At 42.6% G+C, this 16,514-nt stretch overlaps 1 protein-coding gene across 2 annotated transcripts in view; it reads left to right on the top strand.

Moving 5' to 3' along the window:
- Positions 1–214: 214 nt before the first annotated feature.
- LOC117654825 (mitogen-activated protein kinase kinase kinase 3-like) overlaps positions 215–16,514 on the top strand; it is a 100,263-nt gene continuing 83,963 nt past the window's right edge. Inside the window, exon 1 of one of the 2 annotated variants that reach the window (XM_034401748.3) lies at positions 215–768. The gene's annotated coding sequence lies outside the window, so the exon portion shown is untranslated. The remainder of the gene's footprint in view (positions 769–16,514) is intronic. The other variant, XM_034401746.3, reaches the window with a different exon arrangement.

Here is a 16,514-nt window from a genome sequence, read left to right as displayed (position 1 = left end):
CTTTTCCTTCGGGATCCTCTTGAAGAACTAACCGACCTCCCTGTCTTCCAAACGCCAAAACCTGTCCCAAGAGGGATGCACCGGTCCTCGTGGTCCCCAATCCACCCCGCAGGCAACCCAAACCGAACGAAGCCTCCGAAGGCGATGCCAAAGCGTGCTGGGCCCCCATTGGCTGCCGCCGCCTTTGACGTCACCCTTTCCTGCTGCCCGGGTCCCCTTCCTTCTGCGCTCCGCGCTCTGCAGCTGCGCTGGGACGTCGCGGGCGGAAAGTTTTTCCTTGTTTCTTTTTCTCTGCAACATTTTATACTTTTTTTTTTTTTTTGGCTTCCGAACTCCTGTCTCCCAACTTTCCCCTTTTCTGTCCCTCGCCTCCTTTTGCAAATCCTCTTTTTTTTTTCTTTTTGGAAAGCAGGAAACTGGGGCATTTGCTACTTCTCCACCCTCCTCCCTTGCCGTGAGCCCAGGAAGAGTTTTATAGCTGGAAAGTTTTCTTTCTTTTCTGCTGGTTGAGGGGAGGAAGAGACCCCCGTCCAGGAAACACGTCCCGGTGCCACTCTGGCGGGGCAGTTGCCCCCTCCCCTTCTCCTTCTCCTCCTCCTCCCCCGCCCCCACTTGCCTCTGCCAGGGGAGGGGGGCCTTGTTGATTGATTCTGCGCCCCATCATCCCCCATCCCGAGTGTTTGGCTACGGGACACGGAGTCACCGCGCAGCTGACGGAGGGAAAGGAGAAACTCTGAGCTTGGTGTTTTTTCCCTGCAAGAAAGAAAGGTAAGTCGTGATGGGCTTTGACGGGAGTTTCAGGCTTAATCCTGGGAAATTCCTCCTCCACTCTTAAGTCGATTCGCGCGATCTCTTTTCTCCCTCCTTTTTTCGCCTTGTTGCTGGATTATTCAGTGCGCAGGTTTTGCACTGTGGTTCCCACCATTCAGTGCTTCTTGCCCATCATTCTTGACTCTTGCATGCATTCACAAGACCGGCCGAGGTGGGGGAGGGGGTTAAAGCTTATCTTTCCTCATTTGAGACTAGCGAGTCGTGTGAACCGGTGCTTCAGAAATCTCTGGGGTGGATGGACATGTTGGCGAATTGCCTTGTCACTTTTCCTCACGCTGCCACTTCTTGGGAAGAAGAAGAAAAAAACTTTCCTTGATTTATTATTCCCCCTCCCTTTCTGCCTCCTGTCCAAATAATCATCTGCTGGTTTTGTAAAGGGAATGGAAGAGGTTGGGGGGAAAGGTAAAATAAGCGACGCCTTTAAATAATATCTGGAGTGCAGAGAGTTAAAAAGTTGGCAAGTTAGAGTTTGGGCCCTGCAAAAAAGATAGATGTTGACAGCAACAGAGTTTTTGCATGGAGAATTTGCTTTTATTTTTATTTAAGCCTCAGGTAGGATTCTTCCTGTTTTGGAAGAGAGAACGAATAAATTGAACATCTTCTCTCTCCAAAAAACCCAACTAATTCCAGCTGTTTCAGGCCACCGTATCCAATATAGCACTTTGCGGACTGCCCTAGCAGTTTTTATTCATGACGTAAATACAGAGAGAGAGAGAGAGAGAGAGTTTTTTACATAGGTGACCGTGGCTGCTGAGATTTAGGGGAACAAATCTGCATAGGAAAAATTAAGAACTGGCACTTCTTGAAAATCAGCCTTGCCAAGAAAAATATTTTACTGGACTTACTATTTTTTCATTGGATGGAGTGATTTAAAAAAAAACAAAACCAAAACTTCTGCTTTATCTTGTGGCTTTGCAATGCTCAGAAAACAATTCCCTGGATGATGAAAGAAAAGAAAATAACTTAGCGGTAATACAGGGTTCCCCCCCCCCCTGTATCATAATGACGGATTTGAGGGCTCAATTTCAACCTTTGAGCTTGATGCTGGGGTGGGAATAGCAACTCTGAACAAGCACCATTTTTGCTTTTTGCTTTTTTATAGTCAATTGCAGCAGGTATCTGGAATAAATAAGGTCAAAGTGTATATCAAGTTCAACAGTGCTAGAGATACAACACCGGAAGGGCGAGTTTGTTTCAGTTTCATGGAATAGGTAATTAGGCCATCCTACCTTCTGCATTCAACCTTGGTTAAAGAAACTATAGTTTATGGACTTGTTGGCTTTAATATGAAGGTAGCTTAATGGAAAGGTCAACATTGCTTTGTTTACAAGCTGACCAGGAAAGAGAACTTGGCAGGAAAATATCATTTGAATGCAAATACGAAACCTGTGTATGCTGTTAATAAAACAACCTTTAGAAGTTGCTAAAAAGCCTCTGGGAAGAATTGAAAAATCATAGGAGGTACACCTACTCGTCGAATTACGATCACAACTGAGCCCAAAGTGAGACGTTCATTAAGTGAGTTTTATCTGATTTTATGATTTTGCTTGCCTCTGTTTTAAAATGAATGATTTGCAGATGTTAAGTTAGTAACAATCTGGCTTCCCCATTGACTTTGCTTGTTGGAAGGTCGCAAGAAGAGATCATAAGAGCCTGGGTCATTGCGACCCCCCCCCATAAATATGAGCCAGTTGCCAAGCATCTGAATTTTGATCACATGACCATGGGAATGCTGCAACGGTCGTAAGTGTGAAAAACGGTCGTAAGTCACTTTTTCAGTGCTGTTGTAACTTTGAACAGTCACTAAATGAACCATGTAATTGGTCGTGGTTTTATATCAATCAACCATTAGAACAAATAAGGAAGTTTGCAAACAGCTGTGTTCGCTACATCTGAGGAAATATATATATCTATATATATCGCAGAATTGGAATAAAACATAGAAAAGAGGCAACCATAATATAACTATGGTGTTATCGACTACCAAGAGTCATCTCTGGACAAGATGCGCAGCACATTAATTTAATAATAATAATATAAATGTAAATGTTTCACAGCTTGCTACTGGAAAGTTCCTCAACGCATCGGATGACCTGCTGTGTCACACAGGATGTTGGATTCAAGATGGGCAACCTCTGGGCTTTTCTGACACCCAGAAAAGAACAACAGCCACAACTCAGAACCGTGGCTTGGTCCAGCAAAATGAATAATGCATGAATCTGGTTGATGTGCAGATGAGATGAAACTAGACCATTGTGGACGCTGGAAATAATTAGCTGCCTATTTCAGGTTACGATCACTGCCTTTTCTTTTCTGGCGAGCCAAAATCATTGGGTGAACTGGCGGGCATTTCCATGCAGTATTCCAAGCATTGCCTTATTCCAGAATGTTTTTCAACTTCACAATTTTGGGATTTCTTCAGGATAAACTGGATTGTATGCAGCGATGGTTCTCTTGAGTTACCAGCTCTTTCAGCAGGGGACAAAGAGATGTTCTTGATATGTTGGGATTTGCTTTCTTTAAAAAAAAACAAAAAAAAAACCTTGAATTTGAATAGGATATTTCTTTTGCATTTCCCCAAAGGCTTACATTGCTAAGGACGGGCGTAAGTCGCACCTGATTTTACATCTTTTTTTGCCACGATTGTTACACAAATCACTGAAATTGCTAAGTGAATCACACAGTCATTAAACGAACTCCGCTTCCTCCACTTGTTGGAGTTTGGCTCAGAAGGTCACTAATGATGATCAAATCACCCTGGATTGCTGCAAATGTCAAAAATACATTCCACCTGGCAAGCATACAAATTTGGATCACAAAATTCCACAGCTTGGGGATTCTGGGAATTGATATTCCTGCATGCCAGTTGTGGAATTTTGGAAGTTAAAACCCTTGTGTGCCGGCTGAGGAATTCTGGGAGACCTGTACATGCACTTGTGTATTCTGGGAGTTGAGACCTGTGCATACTGGCTGAAGAATTGTGAGAGTTGAGGCCTGTTGAGCATGCCAGCTCCGGAATTCTGGGAATTTAAACCTGTCTATGCTGAATAGGGAATTCTGGGAGTTGAATACCATGCATCTGTCTACTTTGCATCCAATCAGGATTGGATGAGTTTTGGGGAAAAGTATGGAAAAGCAAAGCAAAAAAAGAAAAAAAAATTGCTGGTAAGAGCTGGGATTTTTCTGGGAAACTTGTGCAGATCTTCCGGGACTTCATTTGGAAGTTGAAAGCACTTCTGTTCTGTTGAAAGACCCTTTTATGCCCTCCGTCCTCCATATAGTCCTGAAGTCTCAGGATTTCCCGTTTCCCGAACGAACGTGCTTTAATTTTCAGTAGACAGAAACCCACAACTGTGCCACGTTCATAAATGGTGAAAAGAAGTGCTTTCTAACTCCAGCGATTGGAGCCGGCCACCGGAGACCAGGATTGGGAGGCTGACGGAACTTGAAACTTGCATGTTAGACTTGAAAAATGACACAGAATGCAACTCCTTCTAACTTGCGTCAGGGACATGCTGAAGTTGTTTGTTCCTTCGCAGGACAAATTGTTTCTTGGATATGAAACGGAGCTGAGATTTTCTTTTGGAATCCTCTGGCCCTCAGAGGAGCAATTAATGGCCTGTGGAGTTGTAATCATATCTCAACTTTCCTATTCCTATACGGGACTTGCTAGATTTGTATTTCACCTGAGAGTCAAAGCAACATAAACAGGATTCTGGGGGATATTTGTTTTGTTGTTGTTGTTGTTGTTGTTTATTTTTGTTTTGTTTTTCCACAATCCAAGAAGATAAGAGTGGACTGATTCCCTTTTGGGAATTTCCATAATTGAGGATGGATTTGAACCTTGGTTTTCTCTATTCTCCTCCATCACTTTAACTCAGTGGTTCTCAGTCTTGACAACTTGAAGATGTATGAACTTCAACTCCCAGAATTCCCCAGCCATCATGCATTGGACTTCAATTCCCAGAACTCCCTAACTGGCACAAACCAACTCCCAGAATTCCCCAGCCAGCATGGATAGGCTTCAACTCCCAGAATTTGGACTGTGTTAGCTGGGGAATTCTGGGAGTTGAAGTCCACACAACTTCAAATTGTCATGGTTGAGAAACACTGTTTTAACCACTATACCATGTTGCCTCTCAGAGGTATCGTCAGGCTGTGATCAAGACCAAAATGATGGCAGATGGAGCATTGTGGTACATCTCTTGTTTGTATTGATGTTGCAGATACTTTCAAAAGAAGAGGTGGTAGCATCAGAAAAATTCTTCTGCCGTATTATGGATTTTGACTGTTTCCTCTGGTTGCTGTTGCAACCTTTATATTTAGACTTAAGGACAGGAATTTTGAATTTGTTCTCCAATTCACACCTCTATTTAGATGTGTACTGAAACATTAATGGAGTGAGATACCCAATAGCACCATCTGCAAAAAGGAACATGAATCTAATTGTCATTCAAAGGAACATCATACAGTAGTGGCCAAAATTGTGGAAACGTTTTAGGAAAAGTGTATTTTTGCGGGGTTTTTTTTTTTTTAATTTGATTTATATGCCGCCCTTCTCCGGAGACTCAGGGCGGCTTACAATGCGTTAAGCAATAGCTTTCATACTTTTGTATATTTATACAAAGTCAGCTTATTGTCCCCACAAACTGGGTCCTCAATTTACGTACCTTAGAAAGGATGGAAGGCTGAGTCAACCTTGAGCCTGGTGAGATTCGAACTTAAGTAATTGCAGACAGCTGGTGTTAATCACAATGCTATCAGTCTGCTGAGCCACCAGCAGTTTGATGGCTAATAAGACCACTTTTTTTGGGAGTAGTACCATAAAATTATATATCAATGGAAAGATAATTTAATCAAGAATGTAATGCTTTTCAACCGTTGTTTGAGAGATAAAAGTGGTTTTGTAGTAACTAAGTCTCCTTATACCACTTCAAAAATTTAGAAATGCCACCTTTGGTTAAGCTTCCACCAATTTTTCTTCTAATTTCTTTATAACTGTAGCCTTGTTCACTTAATAATACTATTTTACATTGCTTTCTGAGCAACCAGTCAACTCTTAGCACCATTACTTTAATTTTATTATGTTTTACAAGCTCACTAAATGAAAGAACACAAAAAAACCCAACCAACTTGATAGAGATCATATAACACACTGACAAATGTCCTCCTCTCAGCTTCAATACGTGATATCAATAACTGAAACCTACTGTGATCTGATGGGCTCATTGCCAAAACAAGATGACACCTGATCGGCTCTCTAAACACTGATGCTCATTGGCTACAATCAGATGAAGGAAAGCTACCTGATATCAACCTAAGCAAATTCTGCTTCCTTTTTCTGGTTATTTGGCTATAACTTTTCATCGAATACAGATAATTGAACAAACTTTGTTGCATTACATTCTTGATTCAATTATCTTTCCATTGATATATAATTTGATATACTCCAAAAGAAAGTGATATTATTAGCAGGGGTGAAATCCACTTACCTTCCCTACTGGTTTGCAAATGGAAAGATATGCGCTCGCTTCGCTTGTGCGTGACACCTCTGTGCATGCAAAAATGGGACGTGATGACGTCCGGGTGGGTGGGCAGAGCCTCCCGCCACTGGCATTACCGGTTCGCTTGAGCCAGATAACCGGCTGCATTTTACCACTGGTTATTAGCCATCAAACCTCAAAAATACACTTTTCCCAAAAGGTTTCCACTATTATTATTATTATTATTATTATTATTATTATTATTATTATTATTATTATTATTATTAAGATTTATATGCCGCCCTATCTCCAGCCGGACTCAGGGCGGCTCACAACAGTTAAGAAACATCTAATAAAAAGTTAAAAAATAAAATCCAAATCTCATAATTTAACAGTTAAAAGTACAATTAAGACTAACAAGTTAAAATTAAATTAGAATTAAAACCCCATCAGTCCAGGCCAGCCAAACGAAACAGCCATTTTTTCAGGTCGCGGTGGAAAGAGCGGAGGTCGGGGGCCACCCGGAGCTCCAGGGACAGTTGATTCCAAAGGGTAGGTGCGCCCACAGAGAACGCCCTCCCCCTGGCGGTCGCCGGCCGACACTGTCTGGCCGACGGCACCCTGAGGAGGCCCTCTCTGTGGGAACGCACCGGGCGATGGGAAGCTGTTGCTGGCTGTAGATGGTCCCCCAAATATCCCGGGCCTAAGCCATGTAGGGCCTTATAGGTAATCACCAGCACCTTGAATCTCAATTTTGGCCACTACTGTATCATAGCAGAAGCCTTCCTTTTAATATGATAAATCCTTCATTGTTAATACAACTGCCTTATTATGGTGATTATTATTATAATCACCCATCCAACTTGGCCAATACCTTCAGATCATTGACTATATCTCCTTGTTCACTGTCCAACTGAAAGGAACCAACAATGAGGTTCTGACCTCAAATGTTAAGCGCAGATCCATAATTGGGAAAATATTGCTCTGGAGTTAAAGAAATAGCATTTAAAAAACCATATTTTGGAAGAGAAGTCATTTAGTAGAAACTTAGTGGGGCTGTTCCCATTGTTCTGGGCATGTTTTATGATCCCACCCTTGTAATGGATCAGTTCCAAGTTGGATCAGTTATGGATTGCTCAAAACATCTCACACATAGTTCAAAATAAACCATTTCAGAAGGATCTACGATCCAGCTCTGTTTGCCTAACAAAGTCTCCAATATCCTAAATCAGGGGTGGGCAACTGTGGCCCTTTTACAACCTGTGGACTTCAACTCCCAGAATTCCTGAGACAGCTTGGCTGTCAATTCTGGGAGTTGAAGTCCACAAGTTGTAAAAGGGCCACAGTTGCCCACCCCTGTCCTAAATGATTTAAGAAGGAGATACCTTATGATCTTTCTTACGAATTTACCTAACGTAGCTGGATTTTCACTTCCTAGATTTGCACAGGTAATCCTTGACTTACAACCGTTTGTTTAGTGACCGTTCGAAGTTACAAGGGGCACTGAAAAAGTGACTTAAGTATGACCCATCTTTCACATAACTGTTGCAGCATTCTCATGGTCACATGATTAAAATTCAGAGGCTCATATTTTTAGCAGTTCCTGTTTCCCTATCAACCGTGTTACTAACTTAATAACTGCAGTGATTAACAACTGTGGGACGTAAAATGGGACAACACTCACTTAACAATGGTCTTGCTTAGCAGCAGAAATTTTGGGCTAAATTGTGGTCATAACTCAAGAACTACCTGTATTTCTAGTTTCAAACACACCAGTATAGTCTTCACTATTCTTCCTGCTTTCTGTTTTACAAAGCCATTTCTAATGCTTCTAGCTTGTAACCTCTAATAACCAAGATCTTCTGCAGAACAGACATTAGTCAGGAGGCTGGGTTGCGTAGGAGGAAAAACTAGCAAATTTGGACATGCCCTGTTTAGAAAGAATTTTCTAAGCCTACTTAAGAGTCCTTATGTGTTTCCTGATTTTTGTCCTCTTTATTTAACCAGAGTTAGGTTTTCTTGTCGTGAATGTTTCATTTTTTTGCCATAAACCTCATATTAAAATAGGAAAAATATATAGGGCCAAGGAAATTAAACCTTTGGTATTTCAGAGTTCAAATTAGGTTGCTGATTCATTTTTCCCTGTAAATAGTGATGCTCTAAATTACTTAATCGCTCTGTAGAGATGAGAGATGAACAATAATATGGCTTAGTTTCTCTTTGGAAATGTTCCCCTATGAGTCTGGCTCAGTAATAATGAAGCACAAACCCACACAATCCAACAATTAAGATTTCTCCTTGCAGCTTCCAAAATACCAGTTTTTATTAAAGAAAAGGTCTGTGGTTTGAACAGATGAAATCAAAATGCCACCGCTTTAGATGTTCAGATAGGACAGCTAACTCCTTTAATTGCTGTGGAAACATTTCTCATGTAATTAGTGAGGTATTTTCAGATGTATTTATTTATAAATATATCCATAGTATCAGGTGTAGCAGGAGTTGGGTACGTCTAGTCCAGGGATCTGCAACCTTAAACACTCAAAAGAGCCATTTGGATCCGTTTCCCACAGAAAACACCAGGAGCCACAAAACTTGGTTGGGCATGGCCAACTTGACATCACTTACTTCAATCAGTCACATGACACACACACTCCCGTCACGCCTACCCAGCCGGTCATTAGAGCAGAGAACCGGTTGTTAAAAAACACGGGGAACCACAAAACCCTTTTGACATCTCTCCCTCCCTCCCTCCCACTCTCTGTATCTCTCTGTGTCTCTTTCTCTCCCCCTCTCTCTGTATCTCTCTGTCTCTGCCCTGGCTGCTTCTCCATCCCCCGTTGTCGCCTTTACCTTCTCAGGCCAGGCAAGGAGTGACTGGGAGGGGAAGGTGAGGGACGGGGCCAGCCAGCGGTGGGATCACCCAACAAGGAGCCACAGCAGAGGGCCCAAAGAACTACATGCGGCTCCAGAGCTGCAGGTTGCTGACACCCAGTCTAGTCTAAGAAAGAGAAGAACTGGGACATATTAGCAGACCCCCACCGACCAGTTCGCTCCCATAGAGAGGGGCTCCTCAGGGTGCCGTTGGCCAAACAGTGTCGACTGGCGGCCCCCAGGGGGAGAGCCTTCTCTGTGGGGGCACCTCCCATCTGGAACGAGCTCCCCCCGGAGATACGAAGGATCTAAGATTTACGCACTTTCCGCCGCGCCCTAAAAATGTTTTTATTCCAACAGGCTGGTCTGGCCTAACTCTCCCTTTTAAATTTGGTTTTAAATGTTTTACATAAATTGGATGTTTTTAATTTTGTTTTTGAGCCCAAATTATTTAATCTATTTTTAATAGCTTTTAACTTTTGTATGTTATTTGTATTTTTATCTTGGTTGTTCACTGCCCTGAGTCCCCTGAGAGTAGGGCGGTATATAAATATGATTAAATAAATAAATAAATAAATTTGAAGGACTGCCACAAAGAAGAGGGAGTCAAGCTATTCTCCAAAGCACCTCAAGGCAGACAAGCAGTGGATGGAAACTAATCAAGGAGAAAACTAACCTACAACTAAGGAGAAATTTCTTAACAGTGAGAAAAATTAATTAGCGGAACAGCTTGCTTCCCGACGTTGTGGGTGTTGCAATATCGGAGCGTTTTAAGAAGAGATAGACGTAAATGTCATGGAAATAATTTGATTTCTTGAAGCAAGAGATTGGGCAGCTTCATATGATGCACGGATAATAACAGAATGGCTCTCATCTACTCATCTGAGCTAAAATTGCCCATAACCTAGAACAGTGATGGCTAACCTTTTTGCCATCGCGTGCCAAAAGTGGGGGGAGTGCGGTGGGGTCACACACACGCGTGCCCACATCCATAATTCTATGCACCCCGCCCCCCGTGCTCCCCCCGCTTTTGGCATGTGATGGCATGATGAGCCCGGTAGGCCCGTTTTTTGCTCTCCCCAGGCTCCAGAGCCTTTCTAGGAGCCTGGGGAGGGCAAAAACAGCCTTCCCCAGCCACCCCCCAGAGGCCCTCCGGAGGCCAGAAACAGTGTGTTTTCTGACTTCTGGTGGGCCCAGAAGGCCCGAAAATCAGCTGGCTGGCGCATACATGCGTACCGGAGCTGAGCTCGCGTGCCCACCGATATGGCTCCACGTGCCAACTGTGGCACCCGTGCCATAGGTTCGCTATCACAGGCCTAGAACATGTGTGAAGCGTTGAATTAAAATAGTTTACATGTATTTGTAAGTCCAGTGTGCAAAGCAAGTCTTTGTGCATTATGGGTACAGTTTCCATCTTGCAGCCCTGAGGTTGTTTTGGGTTCCTCAGTGGACAAATTGTGGATGGGAGGATGAAGCCTTCTTAGATAAGAGAATGCAGCCCATTCTTTGGTTTTTATACCTTCAATCTTCCTATTTTTCTGAATTCCTTTAAAAATGCAGCTTTGGGGGGCACTCTTTGTGGAGGCTGTGGGTCTTTCCACCAAGTAAACTCCAAAAAGTGGGTGTGCAAACTACAGTTTGAAACATAAGTCCATTGACTTTTGGTGACCCACCAGTTTTGTCATGATTCCCACGTTGTTCAGAATTTCCTTGCTAACATCTGCTTCTCCTCACCTTCCAACTCTAAAAGAAGAGTTAAATTGGTATTCTTGGGCATTGTCTGAGTTTCGCGATCAACTACAGATAGCCAACTACAGATTGCAACCATAATTTTGCCCCATTTTACAATCTTCCTTGCCACCGTTGTTAAATGAATCAGTGTAGTTGTTAAATCCGTGACACGGTTGTTAAGCGAATCTGGCTTCCCCATTGATTTTGCTTGTCAGAAGGTCGCAAAAGGGGATCACATGACCCCAGGATACTGCAACAGACATAATCAGTTGCCCAGTGTCCGAATTTTGATCACGTGACCCTGGGGATGCTGCAACGGTTGTAAGATCCTTTCTGGATCGGGACTCCTTGCGCATGGTCACTCATGCTCTCGTCACTTCCTGCCTGGACTACTGTAATGCTCTCTACATGGGGCTCCCCTTGAAGAGCACCCGGAGGCTCCAAGTGGTCCAGAATGCAGCCGCGCGGGTGATTATGGGAGCGTCATGGCGCTCCCATGTAACACCTCTCCTGCGTGAGCTGCACTGGCTCCCGGTGGTCCTCCGGGTGCGATTCAAGGTGTTGGTGACCACCTTTAGAGCGCTCCATGGCTTAGGACCTGGTTACTTACGAGACCGCCTTCTGCCACTGAGAGCCTCCCACCAGCCAGTAAGCTCCCACAGAGAGGGGCTCCTCCGGGTGCCATCGGCCAAACAATGTCGACTGGCGGCCCCCAGGGGGAGAGCTATCTCTGTGGGAGCACCTGCCCTCTGGAACGAGCTCCCCCCAGAGATACGGATGCTTGCGGATCTACGTACTTTCCGTCGGGCCCTCAAAACTTTTTTATTTCATTAAGCCAGGCTGGCCTAACTCTCCAATGGTGTAATTTTAATTTTAATTTTAAATGGGGGATTTTAACTGTCGGGCCAAATTGCTTAATATATTTTTAAATTGTTTTTAAATTTTGTATTCTATGTTTTTTATCTATGGCTGTTCACCGCCCTGAGTCCTTCGGGAGAAGGGCGGTGTATAAATTTAAATATTAAATTAAATTAAATTAAATTAAAGTGTGAAAAACGGCCATAAGTCACTTTTTTCAGTGCCGATGTAATTTCGAACGGTCGCTAAACAAGATTGTAAATTGAGGGCTACCTGTAGAGGAACTTCCACTATATGTGCCTTTGCAAGAAATATGCCCAATATTGGCAAAATTACCAATAAAACTCTGGGTTGTGAGAAAAAATTAATACAAAAATATACTATATTGAGCTTTTAAAGCAAGCTTTTAAAAAAAAAAGTTTGCAAGAGAGGGAGCTAAATTTAAGATTAGAAAAATAATAACACTTGACAGATTCAACCCCTCTTGAAAGTTAGATGTCTTAGAAAAACACTCCGCAGACGAAAAAATGGGAATTAAAAACATCGAAAAAACGAACAGCTTTGTTAGGAGAAGTTTAAGAACCTTCACTTTGGAATTTGACTTTACAGCTTTTATTTCTGAGGTATTTGTAGCAACGAAATTCTTGCGTGCTCTACAATTACATGCCTTCCCGGTCCAGAATAATCTGACTGAATGCCTTTTCTGTGTACCACATGTACGGAAAATAGATTATTGGAGCCTGAAAAGGAAATATGGAGTTCGTTTGGGTTATTTTCTTTGCTCAGAAACTTCAGACATGCATATTTACGTTTTCCCATGAAGTGATAGCAGTATGTGAGATCGCCTACTAGGCCTTGTACGAGTTCCCCACTAAAGTCCCATTTATTTTTCCAAAAAAAAAACAGGGCCCAAAATTATGAAACGCGCTTCATTTAGAAGTGCTTCAGGGAAAAATCAAAGGGAGAAGGTGTGTTGTTGGACTGCAAAGAATGAGCTAGCTTCCAAAGTAGAATTATTTATGTCGGTGGGTTTTTCTTGTATTGGGTAGCCTCGTTCCTATAACTTTGGTGGCTCTGGTTGAGATGTTGCTGCTTTTCAGGGTGGATAAAAAAATTTTAAAAATTAAAAAAATCTGTTTTTTTAAATTTAAATTGGATTTTTTAAAATTCAAATTGGATTTTTTTTTTATTTTTATCGAATTTATTTTAATAAAATACTTTTGGAGTAAAAATCTATCTAAAGATAGTTTCCTATTTAAGATACATTAATAATTTAATTTATTCAGCATGAAATGGAGCTTAGTTATGTAGTACGAGGCTGTGTATATTCTGCAATATTGGGACTGTTGATGAGTCAACAGCAGATCAGAGGAGGAGCTGCTGGGGGACAGAGATGACATTTGCTCTTTAAAAATTATGATTTAAATCGAGTTGATTTAAATCAAGCCATTTTACTAGTGATTTAAATCGTGATTTAAATCGGCTTGATTTTTAAATCAAATCCACCCTGCTGCTTTTCTTCAAGTTTTGGAGATGAATGTGGATGTGAACAATGAAAGTGACTTATGATCATTTTTCACACTTATGACCGTTGCAGCATCCCTGTGATCAAAATTCAGATGCTTGGCAGCTGACTCATGACGATTGCAGTGTCCTGGAGTTGTGTGATCGTGTTTTGCAATCTTCTAAGAAGTACATTCAACGGGGGAAGCCAGATTCAGTTAATGCAGTGTTTCTCAACCTTGGTCGCTGGACGATGTGTGGACTTCAACTCCCAGAATTCCCCAATTCTCCCCAATTCTGGGAGTTGAAGTCCGCACATCGTCCAGCGACCAAGGTTGAGAAACACTGACTTAATGACAATCATTACTAACTTAAATTCAAAGATTTATTTAACAACTGTGGTAAGAAAGAAATGGGGCAAAACTCACTTAACAGCTGCCTCGTTTAGCAACGGAAATTTTGGGTTCAATTGTGGCTGTAAGTAATCAGACTAAAACACAAAAGTGCCTCTTCGTTTCCCAGTCTTGGAGATGAAATTTTGGCAGTTTGGAAAAATGCTGACCATCGGGAGACTGTGTCCAGTTTGAAAAGCCACCTCATAAGAAGAAAATTGACTAGGAAGGAAGGCAGAGTAGTCATCTAAGACCATGACCCTTGGCAGCTACATCTTACAAAGGATGGTTTGTAGTCCTCGATTTATGACCGCAATTGAGCCCACTTCACACTGCAACTATAAACAAATACATGCCGGTTTCCAAGGGTCCAAATTTTGATCACGTGACAATGGGCATGCTGCAATGATTGTGTGAAAAATGGCACTTTTTTCAGTGCCGTTATGTCTTCGAATAGTCACTATAACGAATGGTTGTAAGTCAAGGACTTCCTCTATGTTTTGCTTAAAGAAGAGAAGGCAGAAGGGAGACTTAAAAGCAATGGTGGGATTCAGCCAGTTCGGGCCGGTTTGGGTGAACCGGTTAAATTGCTGGCTGACCTCTCCCCTCCCCTTCCAGGAGTCCCTACGCAGCCTGTTTTGGCTCCCAGGTAAGTGCAGGGAGGCCTACTAGGCCCAAAACAGGGCTCAGGGAGCTGTGGTGCAGACCACACACACACACACACACCCCGCGGCCCTTTTTTCCTCCCATGAGGCTGCAGGAGGCCGAGTGTTGCCTGTCACTCACCCCTGGACACGCCCACCATGGCCACTCCCACTCAGGCGGTCATTAGGGCAGAGAATCGGTTGTTAAATTATTTGAATTCCACCACTACTTAAAAGCCATCTTCCAATGCCATAATTTAATCTCCAGAGGACAGAATCTGAAAGTTGGAATCTTACAGAGATTGATCCAAACTCAAATTGAGGGAGGAAGGGAGGGAGGAAGGATAAATAGGGAGAAAGGAAGGAGGAAGGAAGGAAAAAAGGATAAACAAAGGGAAGAAGGAAGGATTAAGGGAGAGAGGGAGACAAAAATAAGGAAGGAAGGAAAGAAAGAGAAAGAAAGAAAAAGAAAGAAAGAAAGAAAGAAAGAAAGAAAGAAGAAAGAAAATGAATGAATCCCCTGGAGGTTTTCAAATAAATGTCTGGCGTGGTCTTTTGCTGGTAAGTGCCTGCTAAAGGACGTCCCCGTTACTCAAGGCATCTGATCATGCCAAAGCAGCTCCAAGACTTAGGATCCGTTTTGCAATTCTTTTGGAGATGCATGTCATTTTTAAAAGGAGCATCACCATGGCCTCATATGACCCCATTCTTACAAATAAACAAGCAAATCGCATTTTAACCACGAAGAAAAAGATCCGCAGTGAAACCGGTTTTGCCCCTGTATCGGATTACTTATTATTTAATATGTCATCGGGCATGACAAATACTATTTCTTGACATAATCGTAAGCATATACCGGTGTATGATAATAAAACCTCTGATTTGTCTCTTACTTGTTTATTGTCATTTGCAATCTCTGTGGGTGGAAATGGAAAAATGAGGCCATCTCAAACTGAGCCCAGGCAGAGTTAATTTGCAGATTAATCCAGAAAACCACCTTGGTTGTTAAGCCTTTCGGTCATATCCACCCAAAGGAAGGACAAAATGCTCCATTAGATGTGAGTTTTTATAAGAATTGGATTGCAGTATTCTCTGCTAAATGGGCATACGGTTGTTTGCTTATTATTTGAGGCTTTCTTTGTCTTTGTAATGTAATGAAATTGAGAGCAGTTTTGACAATAGAACGTGAGTGGTGATCCCAATTCATTTATTTATTAAAAATTTCTATGCCACCCATCTCACTGATACCTGTTCTGACCCAACTACGGACCCCAAAGAACGCAGCACACACAAAGTCTGTACAAACCTTAGTTTACTAAAATAAAATCAGTTTTCTGTTTTTTACAAACAAAGGCTGTTAATGAACTTCCTTAACAGCCTGTAAGAATCCAAAGAATAAATAATCTTAATCTTACTATGGTTGGCAGAAAGCCCAGAAGTAATTTGCAGAGAACTAAGATCAAGGCATGAAGGAGAGTGAACGAAGTTATTCCCTGCAAATTGCTTCAGTCGGCGTTCCTCCTTAAATAGGCTAAAGGAGTGGCCAATTAACCCCAAGCCTTACTCTCGAGGAGACCTCCTCCTGAGGAGCCACTCCTGCCTTTTGGCAGCTCTGTGCGCCCGTGCATCGAGAAGAGGCTCCTCCTCTTCGTCCTCTTCACTTATGGGAGCTTCTGGAGGTTCTGAAGGCCCTGGCTGAATCCCCGCCTCTGGCACCACATCTTCTCCAGCCTCCTCACTGTCTGACTCGAGTGCCAGCTGCACAGGCTGCTGGCGCAGCACCACACCAGCCTCCTTGCTGTCCGAATCAGCCACCAGCCGCACAGGCCGCTGGCGGGCCACAACAATACCGTAGAGAAAACCCTCCACTTCCAACGGTTCATTTAAGTGATCGTTTGAAGTTACCACGGCACTGAAAAAAGAGAGTTATGACCTTTTTTTCACACTTAACGACCGTTGCATCATCCCAATGGTCACGTGATCAAAATTCAGACGCTTGGCAATTGGTTCGTATTTATGACGGTTGCAGTGTCCCCAAGTCATGTGATCCCCTTTTGCGACCTTCTGACAAGCGAAGGTCAACGGGAAAGCCAGATTCACTTAACGATTGTGTGATTAATTTAACCGCTGTAATGATTCACTTAATTGTGGCAAGAAAGGTCGTAAAATGGAGCAAAATTAACTAATGCCCCAGTGAACAA

Source organism: Pantherophis guttatus, chromosome 4 (assembly GCF_059756535.1).
Source record: "Pantherophis guttatus breed Tessera chromosome 4, ASM5975653v1, whole genome shotgun sequence".
NCBI classification, from domain to species: Eukaryota; Metazoa; Chordata; class Lepidosauria; order Squamata; family Colubridae; genus Pantherophis; species Pantherophis guttatus.
The sequence above is the reverse complement of the archived record's forward strand: the minus strand, read 5'-3'. Positions and strand labels throughout refer to the sequence as shown.